Source organism: Anas platyrhynchos, chromosome 11 (genome assembly GCF_047663525.1).
Source record: "Anas platyrhynchos isolate ZD024472 breed Pekin duck chromosome 11, IASCAAS_PekinDuck_T2T, whole genome shotgun sequence".
In the NCBI taxonomy this organism is placed as follows: Eukaryota; Metazoa; Chordata; class Aves; order Anseriformes; family Anatidae; genus Anas; species Anas platyrhynchos.
The window spans coordinates 17,221,224-17,238,319 of record NC_092597.1 but is presented as its reverse complement, the minus strand read 5'-3'; the positions used below and the strand labels follow the sequence as shown (position 1 = coordinate 17,238,319).

Here is a 17,096-nt window from a genome sequence, read left to right as displayed (position 1 = left end):
GCATCCTCTCCCTCTTCCCACACCTCCACCACCTGCCTCCCCCCCTGCCCCGCAGAGCCCCCCGGAGAGGTCCCCAAACTTTCTTCTCTGCTGCTGTCTGTGGGCTCCCCGTGAACGTGCCCATTGCTGGTGGGCCAGCAGCGATACTGCCTGCACTGCAGACACGCGTGCTTTGCTCAGGTTCCTTAATTAGCTTCATGTTATTTTAGTTTGCATAAACCACGTTCTCTTTTTATTACATAAACTATTTCTTCTCTCTCAACCACTTGTGGTGCTCCATGTAGTTTGCTTCCAAACCAGAGGGCTAAATTTAATCCCCCACTCCCCATTCAGCTTTCTCCATTTACAGTATTTTTTTTTTGGCAATGCTTTTTTTTTTTTCTTTTTCCCTTTTCTTTTCTTTTCTATTTTTTTCCCCTCTTTCCAAGAGGCTGGGCTTCCTTTTCTGTCCTTAAGCCCTCCTATTTCCCCCTGCCCCCTGGATGCCTGCCTACCTTTACTCTAAAATCCAGAGGAGGATCCAATACACTTAGTTTGCCAGCTCTTCAAGAGGTATCTAAGGAGGCTGACAGGAGTTTGATGGTCTCTCTTGCAGCCAGTGGCAGCTAATGTGGTCTGAACCCTCTCTCTCTTTTTTTGCCATTCACACACAGCACTTACTCTTCAAGCCTGCTGCTGCTGCCACTGCCTGAAAGGACCTGAAATACCACACAGGGAATTTTGATTTCTTCTGGGGAACCGGGAAAAAAAAAAAAAAAAAAAAAAAAGCAGGAAAACTCATCTGGAGATTGCGAAGAAGACATACAGCAACAGCAAGAAGTGGCAAGCTCTTTCCGTCCTGAACGCCAAAAAACACCTAATTTCTCTGCCAGGTGTATGGGACTTAGATTCTCCAAGCACTGCACTGAACTGTTAAAGGTAAGGGGTTGCGCTTTCCTCCCTCTTCTCTCTCTTTGGGATTTTTTCCTTAACTTCCCCACTTCTTTCCTCGGTGCTCTATAGGCGCGGGCTCTAAAAAAGTGGATTGTCTCTTTCCCTGGTGAGCAGGGATGCGAGGGAAGTTGCACGCTGACTGCTCCCAGGGTTTTCCACGGAGCTGCCCTCCTGCCAGCAGCGCTGCTGTGAGAGGAGCCTGCTGGGATCCTATGGGGCCGGGCTGCCAGCAGCACCGCCGTGCCGGCCCCACACCAACCCCTGCAGCTATGGGGCTGCGGGGGCACGGCCCCATAGCTGGAGACTGGGGCCATGCGCCGAGTTTGTTAGTTCTTGGGCGAGGGAGGGAAAGCAAGGCACGTGGCTTGGGACACCGGGCATCCAATGCCACCAGGTGGGAGCACAGAGAGGGGGCCACCCCTCTGCCTGCTCCCCAAACGACCGTCGGTGTTCCTGCACGATGGATTTTGGCTGCCGTCGGTGGCATTTCTCATCCCGCTGCTGAGCGCGGGGCAAGGAGGCTGCGGCTGAGCTTGTTTGTCACTGGTGTCCTAAACCATCACGGGCTGTCTGCCGGTGACTGCTCCGCTCGCTGCCACCAAATCGCTATCAAGAGCACAAAGGGTGCTCTGTGGGCTCGTAGGACGTGAAGCCGCAGGTTGGCGGGATGAGAGCAGGAGGAGGATGAGAGGAGATGGGATCGGGGAGGTGGGACCGTGTGCAGCACGCGTGCCACGGCTGCGAGCGAGCCCGTGGCACTGACAGCAGCTCCTGGATGGTTTCCAGAGCGTGGTGCAGGGCACTGCTCGGTGGCTGCCCCTCTCCGAGCTGATTCCTGGCTGAAACACATTTTCAGCAGTGGCTCAGTAGTAGCTGAGCTCTTCTCTAAGAGCAGGCAGAGCAAAAAGTTTTTGTTCTTCGGCGCCTCTGTTGGAAATTTCTCCTTTTAGGTCACTCCCTGCTTTTTAAGACTTTTTCGCTTAAACTTTGTGCTCAGCAGCAGCCTACCCTCTGCATGTAGCGGAAAGCATGCTTTGTAACTCTGCCCTTTCGAGATGTTTGGCCAAAAAAATGCAGTTTGAAAAGTTCTCCCAGTTTTCTAAAATAACTTTGCCAGATGTGGGAAGGGGGGGGAATATCCCATGATGAAATAGTTGGGTGAGAGGAATTTTTTAGCATTCCCCACTATTTTCCTTTTTGTCTGCGAGCTCCAGATAGAGGACGCTGGCTGGGCAGAGGGGCCAGGGGTTCGGGGACCGATTTGGTGGGCTTTCAAGACCCCACGGAGAAGATCTGTTTGTTTCTCTGCTTTGGTTGTTTGGTGCTATATGTTTTTGCAAAACTTCTGAGGCTGTACCCACCCGGCAGGGCAGACGGGAGGTGTTTTCCCTCTCCGAGACGTTTGGAGGTGCTGTCAGAGCGCAGAAGAAGGAAGCATCCCCACTGCCCTCGCTGGGCCAGGGATGTTCCCGTGCTGCCTGCGGGCTCTCAGCAGCCCCAGCAACCTTTAGGGAAAACCCCATCTCCTCTGCTAGAGCTCCTGCTTGATGTTTCCTACAACCACTTCCACAGACAGAAGCAGGGTTTGACAGCAGCGAGAGGACTGGAGGATGGGTGGGTAAAGAGAGTCTGCAGGTCAGGAAGCCGAGGAGATTAACTAAAATGCTGCAGACTTAGCACCGTCAGTGTAAACAGCAGCTCCTCACTGTAAAATATGACCTAACTGGAGAGAAATGTTAGGGGGTTTGGGGAAGGAGAGGATGGGTGGTATCATTTAAAAGACAGAAATGAATGAATGAGCGTGTAAACTGCTGTTCCATGCTCTGGTATCAACCAGAGATGTGTATAATGGCCAGAAAACCTGGGGACTCCAAAATCCCCTCTGTTACTGGTCTCTTCTCTCCTCCTCTCCCTGGGGCAGCTCCTCCTCAGCCATAAATTGCCCAGGCCTGGTGACTTCCCTGCCTCTCCACGCTGCCTCATCCCAGCAGGGACACGGGCTGGTGGAGGGCCAACTGCTGCCCGTTCCACACTCAACAGGACCTTTCTTAGCTGCCTGAGACATCTTTTCCACCGCCACCTGCCGCCGTCTCCCCGCCGGTGGTGGGACGGCTGCTCCACCGCAAGCCCAGCCTTCCCCAGCCTGCCTCCCTCTCCTCCTCCTCCTCCTCCTCCTCCTGCTCCCCCCGGCAGCCTCCACGTGTGAACAAGCCGGGCTGTGTGTGCTGCTCGCAGGCAGCTTCCCAGCAGCAGCAACAAAAGCCGTCTTCATCCCGGGTCTGGACCACATACGGAGCCAGAGCAGGACGGCTGCGGAGCAGCCCGCTGCATTCAGGGCTGTTTAAAGAGGGAAAGAGAGAGAGAGACAGCAAAGAGAGGGAGCTGTTATAGATATATATTTAAAAAAAAAAAAAAAAAAATACTTGAGCCCAGTGCAACAACGGAAACCTTACAGTTTACTTTTAAAAACTCAGTGCTTCCTTGTGCGCGGGCAGAACAGCCCGGCCTGTGTGCACGGCGGGGCTGCGGGCGCTGCCTGTGTGCACAAGGCAGGGTGTGTGCGCCGCTGCCCCGCGCCGCGCTCAATGGGCTCACAGTGCCGAGCTCAAGAAGCTTTTTGTTGGCCTCATGAATAGGCGGGGGGATTTGTAGTGTTCGCCCGGGCAGCCTTTTTTTTTTTTTTTTTTTTTTTTGATGCTTCGCACTGAGATTTTTCCCTCCAGCGTCTTTTACGACAGGCTTTCCCTTTTTAATAAAAATTTCCATTTCTCCCTTGCATGATGTTCTTCCTTCCCAGTGGTTCCTCAGCACAGACTGGGGAGCAGAAGGCTGGGGGAAATGATGAGGAAGGCCAGAATCCTTTGACTTGGGTACCCCAAAACCTTCCACACGTGTTAGCTGCTGAAATGTGTTGAGGTGCCAAGCAGCAGCCAAGTGGACCGCCTTGCTCAGCTCTCCTTGCCCTGCTTTACAAGCCCCCATGCAGTCACTGTGGTGAGCTAACACTCCTGATGGCTTCACCTGGAGCCACGTTACAACCCCACAAGCAAACAGGGGAGATGGTGGCACCTGGGGGACTGGGTGTCCCAGTGGCTCTGCGCTTCCTCAGGGAGGAAGGCTTGCTGTGCTGGGAAAGCAGGACACTCAGAGGCCTATTTCAAGCACCATCATCTGCGTTTTCACCTTTGTAGTCACTCTTTGTGCCAACCAAGGCATGGCGACTCGTGGCTTTTCTCCAGATGCTGGCTCAAGCCGGAGCACAGCGGGCTCATGTGGAGTAGGAGAAGTTCGGGAGAGGCCCAGAACTTGGCTGAGGGCCGTACCGCACTGCTCAGCTCCCCCCGGGGGATCGGAGGCCTCCTTGGGGTGCAGAGGCTTGTGCTGGCCAGGAGCAGAGCTTGCTGAGAGGAATTTGGGCGATGGGCTGTCCTGGGGAAGGCAGGTCAGCACCGTTCGTCCCCCGTTTGCTGTTAAAGTTGATGAAAGTTGACCACGCAGATGGCCCTGGTTGCCACCATTTTACCTGGGCGTCTACATGGGAGCTGGGGATCTTCTGAAGCACCTGGGTTTCACACAGGGTGTAAGGAGCTGAACCCAGCGATGGAAGGTGCAACAGGGGCCACAGCAGGCAACGGGAGACAAAAGGGCATCTGCGAGGCAGAAATGAGGTGACCAGGACAGCAAAGTGTTTCTGGTCGGGTAGGGAAAGGACTGCTCACGAGTTAGGCCCGAGAGTAAAGCTGCCTGTCCAGCCATGCCCAATAAACCTCGCTTACATTAGCGGGAAGATATGGAATGTAAATACTCATGCTTCAAGGCACAAGGCAACCACTAAATGCCTAGTGTCAAAAGGAAACTTCCTCCTCAGCAATTTCTCCCCTGTTTTTCGATGATGAGAACTTTGCTCTGAAGCTGGTGATACGGATCTTGTCCAAGACAGGATGCTGGCCCGGACACACCACTGGTTTCATCTGGGCTGGCAATTTCCAAGTGCTTTTGGCTTCTACAATGCCCTTGGTTCACACTAGGCAGAGGACTTGGACAGGTAATTAACAGTCATGACAACCACTGAAGGACAGAAGGAATTGTCTGTGAAGGCCACAGGAGAGATAGATGTGACTTAATAGAGAGAAAATGAAATAGGAATAATTTGAAAGGAAAATATATATGTATTCTTTAGGGGAAACTAACAAAAAATAACCAAGGAACTGAGTCTTAGATCATGGACTGAAGGGTAAAAGGTGTGCAAAGGAAATGTGGAGGCCAGCAGCTGATAAACAGGTGAAAATGATGGCACTGATCCCTTCCAGCTGGAGCTCCCCTCCCTCATTCACACCTCCTCCAGGAGAGCTGTGCCCAGGACTGAACAACCCGTAATGCACAGCAAAACCTGCTGCTCCTGCTGGGATCCTGCACGGGCCAGAGATAAATCCCTGCCACAGCCCTGGAAGTCCCCAGTCAGAGCAGGCTTTGTGCAGGGCAGATTCAGCCCGGCTGGCATAACTCTTCTGGCTTCAGAGGATTACTCGGGATTAGCAGTGCTGTGGCACAGCAGCTAAGGGTAATTAACATTACATCATCTGTACCACGGCTTCAAGGTTGAAATCATCACGTAGTTCACATATTGGAAATTACAGGATGGCTTTTGTATGAATGATTAACTGTCACTGTTACTTACCCCAGAAAAATAGTTTCTGTGGGGTTTGGTGTATAAATAATACCCTGTGTCTTCATGGTGCTCGGCTTCAAAGCAATGCTTCAGTGCTGTGCTCTAACGAATACCCTCCCGTTCTGTAATGACTGGTCTGCAAATGATGTCTTTTCCTCTGCCGTAAATTATACCGTGCAGTTACTGCTGCTATTGCATTCCGTCTGGTTAGTAAATAATACTCTTTACCTACTATTGTATCTGGGGTTTAAATAATACCCTGTCCTCCCACAGTACTTGGCATCTAAGTGTCACCCTGATCCTGCATGGTGCTTTGGAGAGCAGAGAACATCCTGCTGCTGCCGAACAAATTGCAGCCTTCCTCTCCGTTGTATTTGCCCTCTAAATATTACCCTGCTGTTTTATATAGCACTTATTGTATAAATAATACCCTGCTGCCTTGTAGCAATTGATATGTAAGCGATACCCTCAGGCGGCAGGGCACTTGGTCTGCTAATGCTGCCAAGCACACCAGCAGGAGGGTGCAGTGCCTGAGACGAGGCTGTGTGCAGCGTGTGCCCATTTCTGCTCCTAAATTATTCTCATATCCAGCAATGGTAGGCAGGCACCCATTCCTTTACACCTTTCTGAAGTACATTTGGCATTGTTTGGGGCCATTCTCTCGTTGTAGCCACGTAGGACATGCGTTATAGGCATGAAGATCTCAGAGGCTGGGAAGCAGAGATCTTCATTTCAGTTCATTCCCAGTGCTGTGCTTACAGCTCTCACTGGCGTTCCCAAAGTGACTTCATGTTATCATTACCACTCCAATCAAGATAGCATTGAGTTCAGTGTGGGCTTCAAAACTTTCCTGATAAATTCTTGGGTGAGTTGGCCTCTGCCAGACACCCCACTGCCATGGCAAGGTGCTCAGCCAGGCACAGCCAGCTCAGCCTTCTCTACAGCACCTTTTGAAGAAGGCAGGGCTCGGAGCCCTCAGTCTTCACCTACATTCTCCACTAGAGAAACTATGTTTTCCCAAAGAGACCACATTTCAAAGAGTTAATAATCTTTTGTCATTCCTTCTGCTAGCCCTACCACAAGTTCTCCTTTAGTCAAGGGAAGGTTTTTGACTGAGGTGGTATCTCCAAGAGCAACTGAGAGCGCTGGAAAGCAAAGATGCTTTGGCTAACACAAGCCTTTCTTCCAGCTTTTCAATCCATCTCACTTCTGCTACTTCTGATCTTGTTTAGGCCAGTTTCAGACAATTGACACCACCAGCTGACTTAAAACTGCATTCCTCTTGACTTTGAATAAGCACATCCAGCCAGTGTAATAAATAAATAAATGGAAGTACTTTATGGATATTATGCTCAGCCCTTTCACAGCTTGCTCATGCTGCACTCTGAGTAACGCTGAAGCTTTTCTCATGCCTTCATTATGTATACTGGGGAAACTGGCGACACTGGAATACAGCGGTTGGCACCTTCTCTTCAATTCTGGCATGGTTTATTACCAATTTCTTTTAATCTCCAAGTTGGTTGCTCTCTATTCCTCAACTGCAAATGCAGCTGACATTGTGTATAGAACTGTGGTGCCTCATCCTTCAGAGATGTCTCTCTTATCTGTGCTGTTAGTGTAATTAAACAATAATATTTTGAAACTGATTGGGAATGAGAGTCGTTAGACACTCAGATATCTGATTGGATTTATTTCCCTTATAAAATTATGTCCTTTTCCAGAAGTTGCTTTAGGGACTCAAGGACACATCTTGCAAAGCAGCAAAGTGCCCCAAGACACAGAAAAGCACTTCTGCAAATTCCATTGAGTGCCTCAGACATCCTTTTGCATCTTTAAATTCTGAGATACCGTGGACAATTGGGCAGGTTATCAGACTTTTACAAAGCAATTTTGACATTCCCATAACTCTCGCAGTAACCACTGGAGAGTACACTGTAAGAATTTAATCTACTGCTGCTGTATCAAAACTTGTAATCAAAATCTTTGAAAGCTCAGCTCAGAAGCCATTTGCTAATTTTCTTAATGACCAGCAGTGCATGCTTTTCTTGCTTTCCAAAAGACTCGCTTGTACTTATAATTCTCTTTTGTGACATCCCTGCAGTAGGAAGGACATCACATTGAGTCTTTCAGGAAGCAAGCACCCAGCCCAAGGGGAGACAAAGTCCAACATGACTTTTGAACATCCTCAATGCTGCAGCAGAACAGGGAGCTCTGGAGGCCCCAGATGTTGGATGGACAAGCCTGGGGTCTGCAGGGACTGACCTTTCAGGGCCAGAACCTATACCAGTGCTTGCCCCTCACCTTCCCAGTATAATTCCATTAGAAACCATTAACTTGAAGCAGGACTCACTCAACCACGTTTGCCGGAATGCTCATCCTAAAAGCTAGAGAACATTTTCTTTTTGAACATTTAACAGTCTTACTGAGCATCACCCCCGTTGCGTGGCTTATTTATGCAGCGTGAATTGATGAGTATGAATGTCACGATGGCTTTTCGGTCACAGCTATGGAATTGCCACAAACTGCAGACTGCTCCATGACAGTGCCCAAATGTTATGCATGATTAGATCCAGTCCTCCTACTCTGTGAGAGCCAAACAGGATTTTCCTTGCTATGTTGTCTTATGGAATTAATTCTTCTGCTGTCTGAAAGCAGAGAGCTCTGTGCGAGCTTGTGGGGATTGGGAATTCCTTTTGAGTGCTCTCCCTGCTGCCTGTTTGGGGCTTTCAAAGAGTTACGTGTCTAGACTAGGTTTTAAAACCATAGCTTGGGTTTAATGTCACGAACCTCAGGGTTATAGGGCCTCGTTTCTACTGATTCCAATGGAAACTGGATCTGGCCGCCAGATAATTTACCTACCCATCTTACTGGGAGAATTACAAGATAGCGTGTTTAAAACAGATCATTATTATTTGTCGTTGAATCGGTCTTTTATGACAATAGTATAAAACAAATTTCATTTGTTTACAGTTTCTCTGGCTAGTGCTGTGTGTCTGAGTCAAAATACCGGTACAGCATGCTCCAGGGTCCGTGTTAGAGCCCACATCTCGTCCATCACTGCCTGAGCGTATTTGCTGGTTTGAAGCACTTCACTAGGCAGTTATTTTGCCTACAAGGGGATCTGTGTTGGTGCCTTTCTGTTTCCCCAAAATGTGGGCACTGTTGGTTTCAAACTGTTCCACATAGCTCTGGAAAAACAACATTTTCTGTTGCCTTTACAGAATGCTTCACCAAACACTGGGCAGCGTTTTGGCTCTCCCTCCTGACCACATCTCATGCATAGGAATTTATTTGCCTCTCAGAAAACTTTGTATTCCCATTTAATTGCGTTTCTGGTTTCCTCCATACCTCGCTTTCTCTTTTTGAAGGTATGACATATGGACTTTTCTTAGCAAACTGTAGATTTGGGCTTAGCAGCACTGGCTCTCCAAATGTCTGTGGCTTGTGTTTAGGTTAAATTTCTTTCCCATTGCAGTCTGCACCTCACTGTATGATTTTATATTTCATGTAAGAGCCTTGCTTTGTTTCAGTATTTCCATGCTCTCCCCAAATTTACGTTTGTTGGGCTTGGTCAGCTGCATACTTTGTAGATTGTGAGATCTCTGAGGCAGGGGCTGCTGTCTGTCTGGGCTGGGGTAATTCAGTGGAGCCCTGAGATCTGAGCTGTAAGGAAATGATTACTGATGTGCATTCAGTGACCCTAATCTGAAACTAATTTTGGGGAGGTTAATTGTCTCTGCCTTGCTCTCTCTTTCAATGTCATGTCATCACAGTTGCTTCCTAAGTAACACCAAACCAATGCCTGATTATAGATTCAGATGCATGTAGAGAGAGCTCTCTGTATACATAACATACATTCACGTCAAAGAGTTGGGCTGTTATTAAAGTGCAAGGTTTCTATTCTTTCTTCAAGCTAATTTTGTCATGTGTTTGAAGGAAACAGTCCACTGAGGCTTTGAAAGATACCGAAATCCCCCTTGGAAAAAAAGCAGAAGCCTGTGCTTTGTTTCTGGATTGAACGATAGGTCTCACATGATTAAGTATTAATCCTTTTATATTTGCTGCTAATGTCAAAAAGTGGTTTTTGTTTGGTTGGTTGGTTGGTTTGGTTTTTGAGGAGCTTTCCTGGGGAAGTTTTGGACTGACAGAAAACGGAAATCTCAGCCAGGGAACTGAAACCCTTCTGCCAGTTATTGCCGCCCCCATGCTGAGGGTTCTCCTTCTTGTTCCTGCTGGCGGGATGAGTACATCACCCAGAGACTCACGTGCACTTTCACAGAGGGCCAGGACAACTTTTTAGGCATCTTTCCATCACCTTGCTCCTTCCCTTCCAACTCCTTACCAGTCTCATAAAGTAGAACCCAAAACTTTTGTGGTCTCTGATGGATGGTCTTCTCTGAAGCAAACCCCAGGCAAGCCTGTTTGGCTGTGAACTATTTTGCTGCTATCTTCTCTCTTCTTTTGTTTCCTGCTTTACAATTTGGCTTGGTTCAAAACCGTCAGTGTTGTAGGAAAAAGAAAAAAAAAAAAAAAAAAAAGAAGATTTATTTTCTGCCTGGAGCCCCAGCTGATTTCTGCCCAAGAAGAATAGAGCAGGCTGAACCAAAGGCAGGAGTTATTGTTCGGATGAAACGACTTGACAAGTGAATAGGGGCAGTGGAGCAGTGTCCATGCCCAGCAGGGCTGCTCCCAGCAAGGGGAGCTGAGCATCCCTCGGTGTTCCCAACGCAGCGAAATCCCCTTGGAACGGTGGGGCAGGGCAGATAACTCCATCCCCCTAGAGGAACAGAGCAATAAATAGGGACCTTATTGACTGAGCCAGGCAAATCGAGTTAAACACGCGCTGTGTGTCTTGGCTGCGAGGGAAGAGGGCACCGCATGCCAGAACAGCCTCCTGGTATGCGAGAGGTGCGAGCACGCAGAGAAGGAAGGGATTGTGCAGGGATGGTGGAGGGCAACCGTGTGCCATGAGAGGGAGTCAACGGAATACCGGGTGAATAAAGGGAGAAGAAAAAAATGAAAGAAGAGACAGGCCAGGGAGATTTTAATAGATTTTCAACATACTTATGGGAAAATCCGTACACTGCCTGGGAGGGGTGTTCTGTACAACTTTGCAGGTATTTTGGTTTGGTGATGCGGCTCTTGTACGAATGGTCTCTCAGATGGCTGCTGTGCTCCAGGAAGAGACCTGACATAAAGGCTGACATGTCCAGCACAGAGAGAAGTGTGGGTTAGGAGCCAAGGGTTACCAGAAGCACCAAACTCTTCTTGACCTCAGCCCATCTTTACAGTCTGAATGTGAAGTCTGTGGTCTTGGTACGATGTGTAAACTGGAAGGCAAGCCTAGCCCACTGCCTCTGGAACCAGGGCTCATTGAATCAGCCTTAGAGGCAGACAACTTTGAGGAAAACCTGCTCCAAAGTTTTGGTAAAGCCCTTCTCCAGGCAAAGTAGAGTGAGAGATCCATCATCAGCAGTAGTAAAACCCACACTTGCATTGCAGCTGGGGGTTCACATTGCTGTTGGAAGATGTAGCTGAGGTCTTTGGTGTAAGGTGATGACTAGAGGCTAGTGAATAAAGGCAAAAAGGCTCCTCCCCTCCTGTGCAAGGAATACACGTGAACAGTTTGTGTGCATGTGGATTTCTGAGGAGTTGCAAAGAGTTGAAGCATCTGGAAACAGAAGAAAATAATAATCCTTTGCTTCTCCACTGGAAATGTCACCGATCTGCTCAGGAGAAAGAGATTCTTCTGTGTAGAAAAATTCTGGAGTTATGGAGAAAAAAAAAAAAAAAAAAAAAAAACCCAAGAGATCATTAGATTGCAAATCTTGCAGATTATTTATGGCAAGTAGTAATGCTCGGACTGCAGGCTCTGCCTCCTGAGCAGCACATGGCAGGATGTCTCTGCCCTTCCCGGCCAGTAACCAGAAAGGCCCTGGCCCTCTCCCATGCCATTTGCCCTTTTGTCTTCTAGGTCACCCCAAAGGGAGGATGGAGTCGAGATTCCACCTTCCCAGCAGAACTAAACTGTGCATGTCTTGAATTTATGAGACAGGAAATCTATTTGGGAGGAAAGTTGTAGCTGAAACAGCCTCGTTGAAGTAAATCTAAGCACAGTGTTTACACAATGTCTGGAATTAATGCAGAGAAAACTTTCAGGTGCCAGCTTTGGAAAGAGAAAATGGGGAGCAAAAAGAGGCAGATACTGAGCTTGTAATGAAGCTCGAAACTCTTCCTCCAGGGTGGATGGGAGGTGGTTTCCCACTGTTAAACACCAATGGCATGCACTACTCAGCAGTGCAAAGGGTAGATAGGATGTGTTTGCTCACCTATCTCCTTTGTGTCCAAGCAGTGACAGTGGGAGGATGGTTAGTGTTGCCAGCTGGGTGTATTCACCCTGACATGCAGTTATTGCAGAGGCCCTGCAGCCATGCACAAGTTCATGTGGCTCTTCCCTCAAATCTAACTGTCTTGATTTGATTTGATGTTTTCTCTCTACCTGGAGCAAGAGGAAAATGTTTGTACATTGTGAAGCTGGCAGCTGGTATGTCTTTTCTAGTCCTGCCCAGTGCCTCGTTAGGTGAATTTTCACATCACGTTTCTTAGGAGCACACTTTCAAACCAAGGCAATTTGGGGCAGCTGAGTATTGACAGCTATCAGGTTTGGGCAGTAGCTAGCAAAGTGAGTGAAGAGTTTCATGCTTAGGTCTGTGTGCCTATGGGTTCTGTACTGACACAAGGTCTCAGGGGCATTGTGGAAAACTTTTTGTCCTAAGTGCAACGTCAGCTGTGAAGGGAAGCAAGGCTTATGTCCATGAAGCTTGAGCCAACACAGAAGCGTTACTGAGGCTTGCTTCTCTGCAGTCACTTTTCTATCTTGTCCTGTAGCCTCAGGAGCACAGTTTCTCATGTTTAAGGCTGCTTCTCTGCACAAATGAGGTTTCAACCCATACACAAGAGAAGTGAAGAGGCAAATTCTGCACAAGTGACCGTCCCCAGCACAGCCTGTGCACCATTCACAGTCTCCAACAGAGCAATGGCTCAGCCCCCAGCAGGGCAAATACCTGCTGTCCATCAGCTGGGCTTTACCCACTCTTATCCATCTCCTCAGCATCTGCAGAGAACTTACCCACCTGTTTAGCTTTTGCCTTTTTGGAGTACGTGGTGGTTTAGAGAGGGTAAGTGGTATGAGCCTTACCATGTTAATGGACAGAGGTTTTTCCACGTCCCTTTCTCCTGCTCTGTACCAGGCATAGGTAGCTCAGGTCCTAAGAGCACAGCAGCAACAGCTTTGGGATTTCTCACTGGGATTTATGAGGAGACAATGCATCTGAGCAGACAGTGGTGTCACTTGGAGAGCCACATGGCCAAAGCTGCCACCTTCACGCTTGACATCCTGGGGGAATGCAATGTCTCAGGTGCCTTCTTCTGTGTTTTGGTGGTTTTCCTCTCTGTGTCTAGAAGAGGTTTGCTCAAGGCTGATGACAGCTCCAGAAAACACGTGTATTGTTACTTTCTTTCTATGGGTTATCATTTTTTACCTGCCTCTTCCACCAAAGAAGAAGAGTGATGGGTGGCTGTCATTCCCAGAGACACCATATCCTGGAGGAAAGAGTTTGCCAAGTCCCAGCTCTTCTTTCTGGCTTAAATTCTTCCTTGCAAGCCAAGAGACACACTCCAGTTACCACTGCTGTGTGTAAAACAGGGTCTAAGGAGGCTTTATGCATAACCACCCTCCCATATCTAAAAGCTAGATGCTGAAAGAGTGCTCCAGGCTCCCCTACCATCCAGCAGACAAGCGGCTGAGCAGCTCTTTAAGGGTTCTCAGCCAAAACATCTATTTCATACGGAGATGAATTGCTCTTTAGAAGGTTTTTTCTCCCCTTGGACCAGCGAGGATTCTGAGCAGAAGTTTCAGCCAGTCTCAAAGGCTCATTGTTGCCTTGAGTTTAGAGGCTCTGGGGGCTGTTGAGTGTGGCTCTTGCTTTCCATGTTGGGCAGACACTCAGAGCCACAGCAGCTCAGGCACAGAGCTGATCCTGTAGCTTGCATGAGAGACTCCAGCTGCCATCTGCTCACCAGAGGGGGCATCTTGAAGCTTCTCTGTCCTCGAAGGGCAGGAAAATTGCCCATGTGTGTTGCAAGCGACAGGCAGTTTTGACCTTCCTACACGAGAACTAGTTTGGGGGTGGCTGGTGGCAAGGTCTGCCTGTTCAGCTTGCTCTCAGGAAAAAATAAAAAATAAAAAATAAAAAAAATGGAGAAATGCTGCTGAAGTTAATGGAGGTGTAATGTAAAACCAGTATAAATCAGGGGAGAATGAGAGGCATTCTGTGGTAGTTACCAGAAAAAAGATAAATGCTTATAAAGCTTTTTGTGTTCAGCCGGCCATTAGTTCCAGACCCAGCCTGAGCCTGGGTAGCTAACCAAGCCTCGCATCCGACTGTTTCGGTTTGACCAAGATTTCCTTTGGCATCCTGCTTGCTGAAGGCTTGTCCACACATCCTTGGGTATTTTGGCTCTTCCTGTAGTGTAAGTGCAATATAATTAAGCAAACAGTCAAATTATAACAGACTGGAGCTCTTTTATTAAAGGAAAGGCCATAAAGACATGGAAAATGGAAAAACACTGAACCAAAATTACAGGTCGGGGCGAATTTGGCTCTTTGTAGAGGAGGAGAGAGAGGAGCTCTGGACCAGACGATATGGCCGGGGGGCACGCTGATACCAGCCCCGGGGGTGTGAGCAGAGCTGTGTCTGGCCACGGTCGTGCCTGCAGGAGCAAGGGGTGCTTCAGGACAGGAGCCAGCTGAGGCTCCAGCAGAAACCTGACATTTTTCCTAGTCTTCAGCCGCCGTTCTCTGTTTTCTGTCTTGCACGCTGAGCACACCTCGGCGCTGCCAATTTGCCATCTCGTGTAGCAATGCAGGCAGCCAGCGGTGCGGGGCTGTCAGCGGGGAGGACGACATCCCTCGATGACACAGTATCAGAGCAGTAACTGCCGTGTGTCCTCCTGATTGGGGAAAAAAGGGCTTTATTGTTCCAGGGACGGTTTCAGAGGCAGAGCAGGCGGGAGCAGCATCCAAGCTGCTCTGTACATAAAGACCTTACTCTCAGAATGGTTTGGAAGCCAGACAGAATGGAATATTTCTCCTATTTTCTTTACAGCTGAAAAAACATGAAAAATCACAGGAGTGCATTTATTACCGTAGTTCAGTTCCAAAGTTTGCCTTATTTAAAAAAAGAAAAAGAAGAAGTAAAATGAGTTTTGCCCACCCTCCTCACTTTTTTTTTTCTCCCCTTCCTTCCCTCCCATTTCCTGGACCTGGCTGAGGTTTTTAACAGAAACGCTCTCAGTCTTGGGAACATGCAGGGGGACAATAAGGTGTTTGTTCCCAGAGATCATAGAGGAACGGTCTGTAATTTTACACGGGAGAGGTGAAACCACTCTTGAAGGACGTGGAGCACGCTGCTTGACCAGGCATGAGGACGCTCCTGATGTCTCTGCTGGGTGGTGGTGTCTCCTCCAGCCTCATCGTGCCCTCCGTCCCCAGTGCTGGTACCTGAATCAGCGCTGGATGGAGGTGTCCTAGGGATACTAAGGTCTGATGGAGAATAAACAGGGAATGGAAAACTAGTTGAAGAGAGAGAGGCCAAGGCTAAATGACTACTGCTGGTTTTGACTCATGCTCAGGAGCCTCTTTATATCCACAGTTTGAAAGGAAATGTTGTCTTTGGAAAACACCTTTATGCCCAGGCATATCTTCGAGTTAATGAGTGGCATTTTATTAGCTGCCAGAAACAATATGTAAGTCTATTAAAGGTCTTCCAAAACTGAGGAACAAGGAAGCTTAAAATGACCTGTCCACCCCCGTCCAAAAAAGAAAAAAAAAAAAAAAAAAAAAAAAAAAAAAAAAAAAAAAAAAGGACAACAGCAGGATTAAGGGTGATGAAAATAAATTTAATTGCAACAAGGGTGATTAACGTGGTATGGAACAAGCAAAGGCCACAGGAGAAACTGCAGATGGGACTCAATTAAAATAAACTAGAACAGAAAATGCTTTCCAGCAAGCAAACAAGTTAGACTGTGCTGCAAGTGGGCCATCTGGCTATTTTCCACCGCACAGTCTTACTCTGTAGGCACTTTGTTGGGCCTTGACTGCAGTGACTTTTCTTTTTCTTGCTCTCTCCAGATTCTTCAGGCCTTTGAAAACCTGGGGACAGGGTTGGAAGAGTAAGGGATTAAACCTGTCTGCACATATGTACACACTTTCCTCCACACACACTTAGATTCTCAAATAAACATATTTATATGCAGCCAATTTAGGACAGCCTGCACACAACCTGATACAGAAGCACGGCCTTAGGCATAAAATAAAGTGGCAATAAAGTCTGGTGAAAGGGACAGTTGTTCTCCAGGGTGGAGAGCTCCTGAGCCTACCAGAGTTTCCCGGCTCTGTCTTTTTTGGAAAAGTGAGAGCTTGCCTGAGCTCTTCGTGGCCCGAGCTGAATCGGAGTGGGCCTTGCTCATGTCTCAGTCACCGGTTAGAGCAGGTAGGATGGCCGGGATTTCTGTGGCAGTTCGGTTGGATTATTCTTCCTCTAGGCTGCTTTGTACCTTGCACAGGGATGGTTGTTCTGCTGCATAGGGGTGCTGTGCAGCGTGTCCCACCTGCCACAACAGCTCCCTGCCCCAGCTGTTCTCCAGCAAGAGCAAACGGAGCTTTGCCAGAAAGTCCCTTGCAGGGCTGGGAGGTGTTTCTGTAGCATGGACCTTGCAGAAAGGGCAGTGTGAGCAGAGCTCCTTGTGGTGGGTGTGTGCTGCAGGAATTAGTCCCTCCCAGCGCTCCCTGATAGATCTTGGACAGCCCCGAGTTAGTACTCACCCTAGGAAGAGCTTCACCAACATGTCTGCAGAGCTTCTTCTCTTCAAGGTGTTTATATTTTCTACTAGGAGGTAAGAACCTTGCCACTGAATTTAAGTGATGCAGCGACCTGGTAGCTCCTGTGGGTTTTGTAGCCCACCTTTTACTATCAGACAGGTTACCTTGTGCATTTTCAAAAGAACAGTCAAATGAAGTTATCACCAGAAACCTGTGTTATTTATAATACAGAAGGTGGAGGCATTGCCTGTGTCCCCAACACTCCTCTCCTTAGCTGTTCAGCCACCATGGGGCCACCACTAAGATCCTGAGCCGGCGATGCTCCGGGCTTTACTCTGCCTTTACTCAGCCGTGCAGCTCAGGCACGAGCCAGTGTCTGTGAGCACACACCTCTCACGTTGGTTCTCCCACGTGCTGAGCTGTGCCTTCGTGCTCCTTGAGCTTGGCTCATCTAATCTAAACCCAGACCTCTGTAGAGAGGACATCCTCACCTGAACTGATCACAGGCTTTCCCAGCACCATGAATCCTGTGTGCAGGCTCAGGGCTGGATCTCTCTGGTGTGCTTACGGGGAGAGAAGAATGGAGATCAGCACTGCAAACAGCACCCGGAG

General features: G+C 48.5%; 1 protein-coding gene across 3 annotated transcripts in view; it reads left to right on the top strand.

Annotated features, from left to right (window-relative positions):
* Nucleotides 1-398: 398 nt before the first annotated feature.
* Nucleotides 399-17,096, top strand: part of ACAN (aggrecan) — a 46,808-nt gene continuing 30,110 nt past the window's right edge. Inside the window, exons 1-2 of one of the 3 annotated variants that reach the window (XM_072043360.1) lie at nt 399-552; nt 654-918. The gene's annotated coding sequence lies outside the window, so the exon portion shown is untranslated. Of the gene's footprint in view, nt 919-17,096 lie in introns of all 3 variants that reach the window. The other 2 variants (XM_038184926.2, XM_027466277.3) reach the window with 2 other exon arrangements.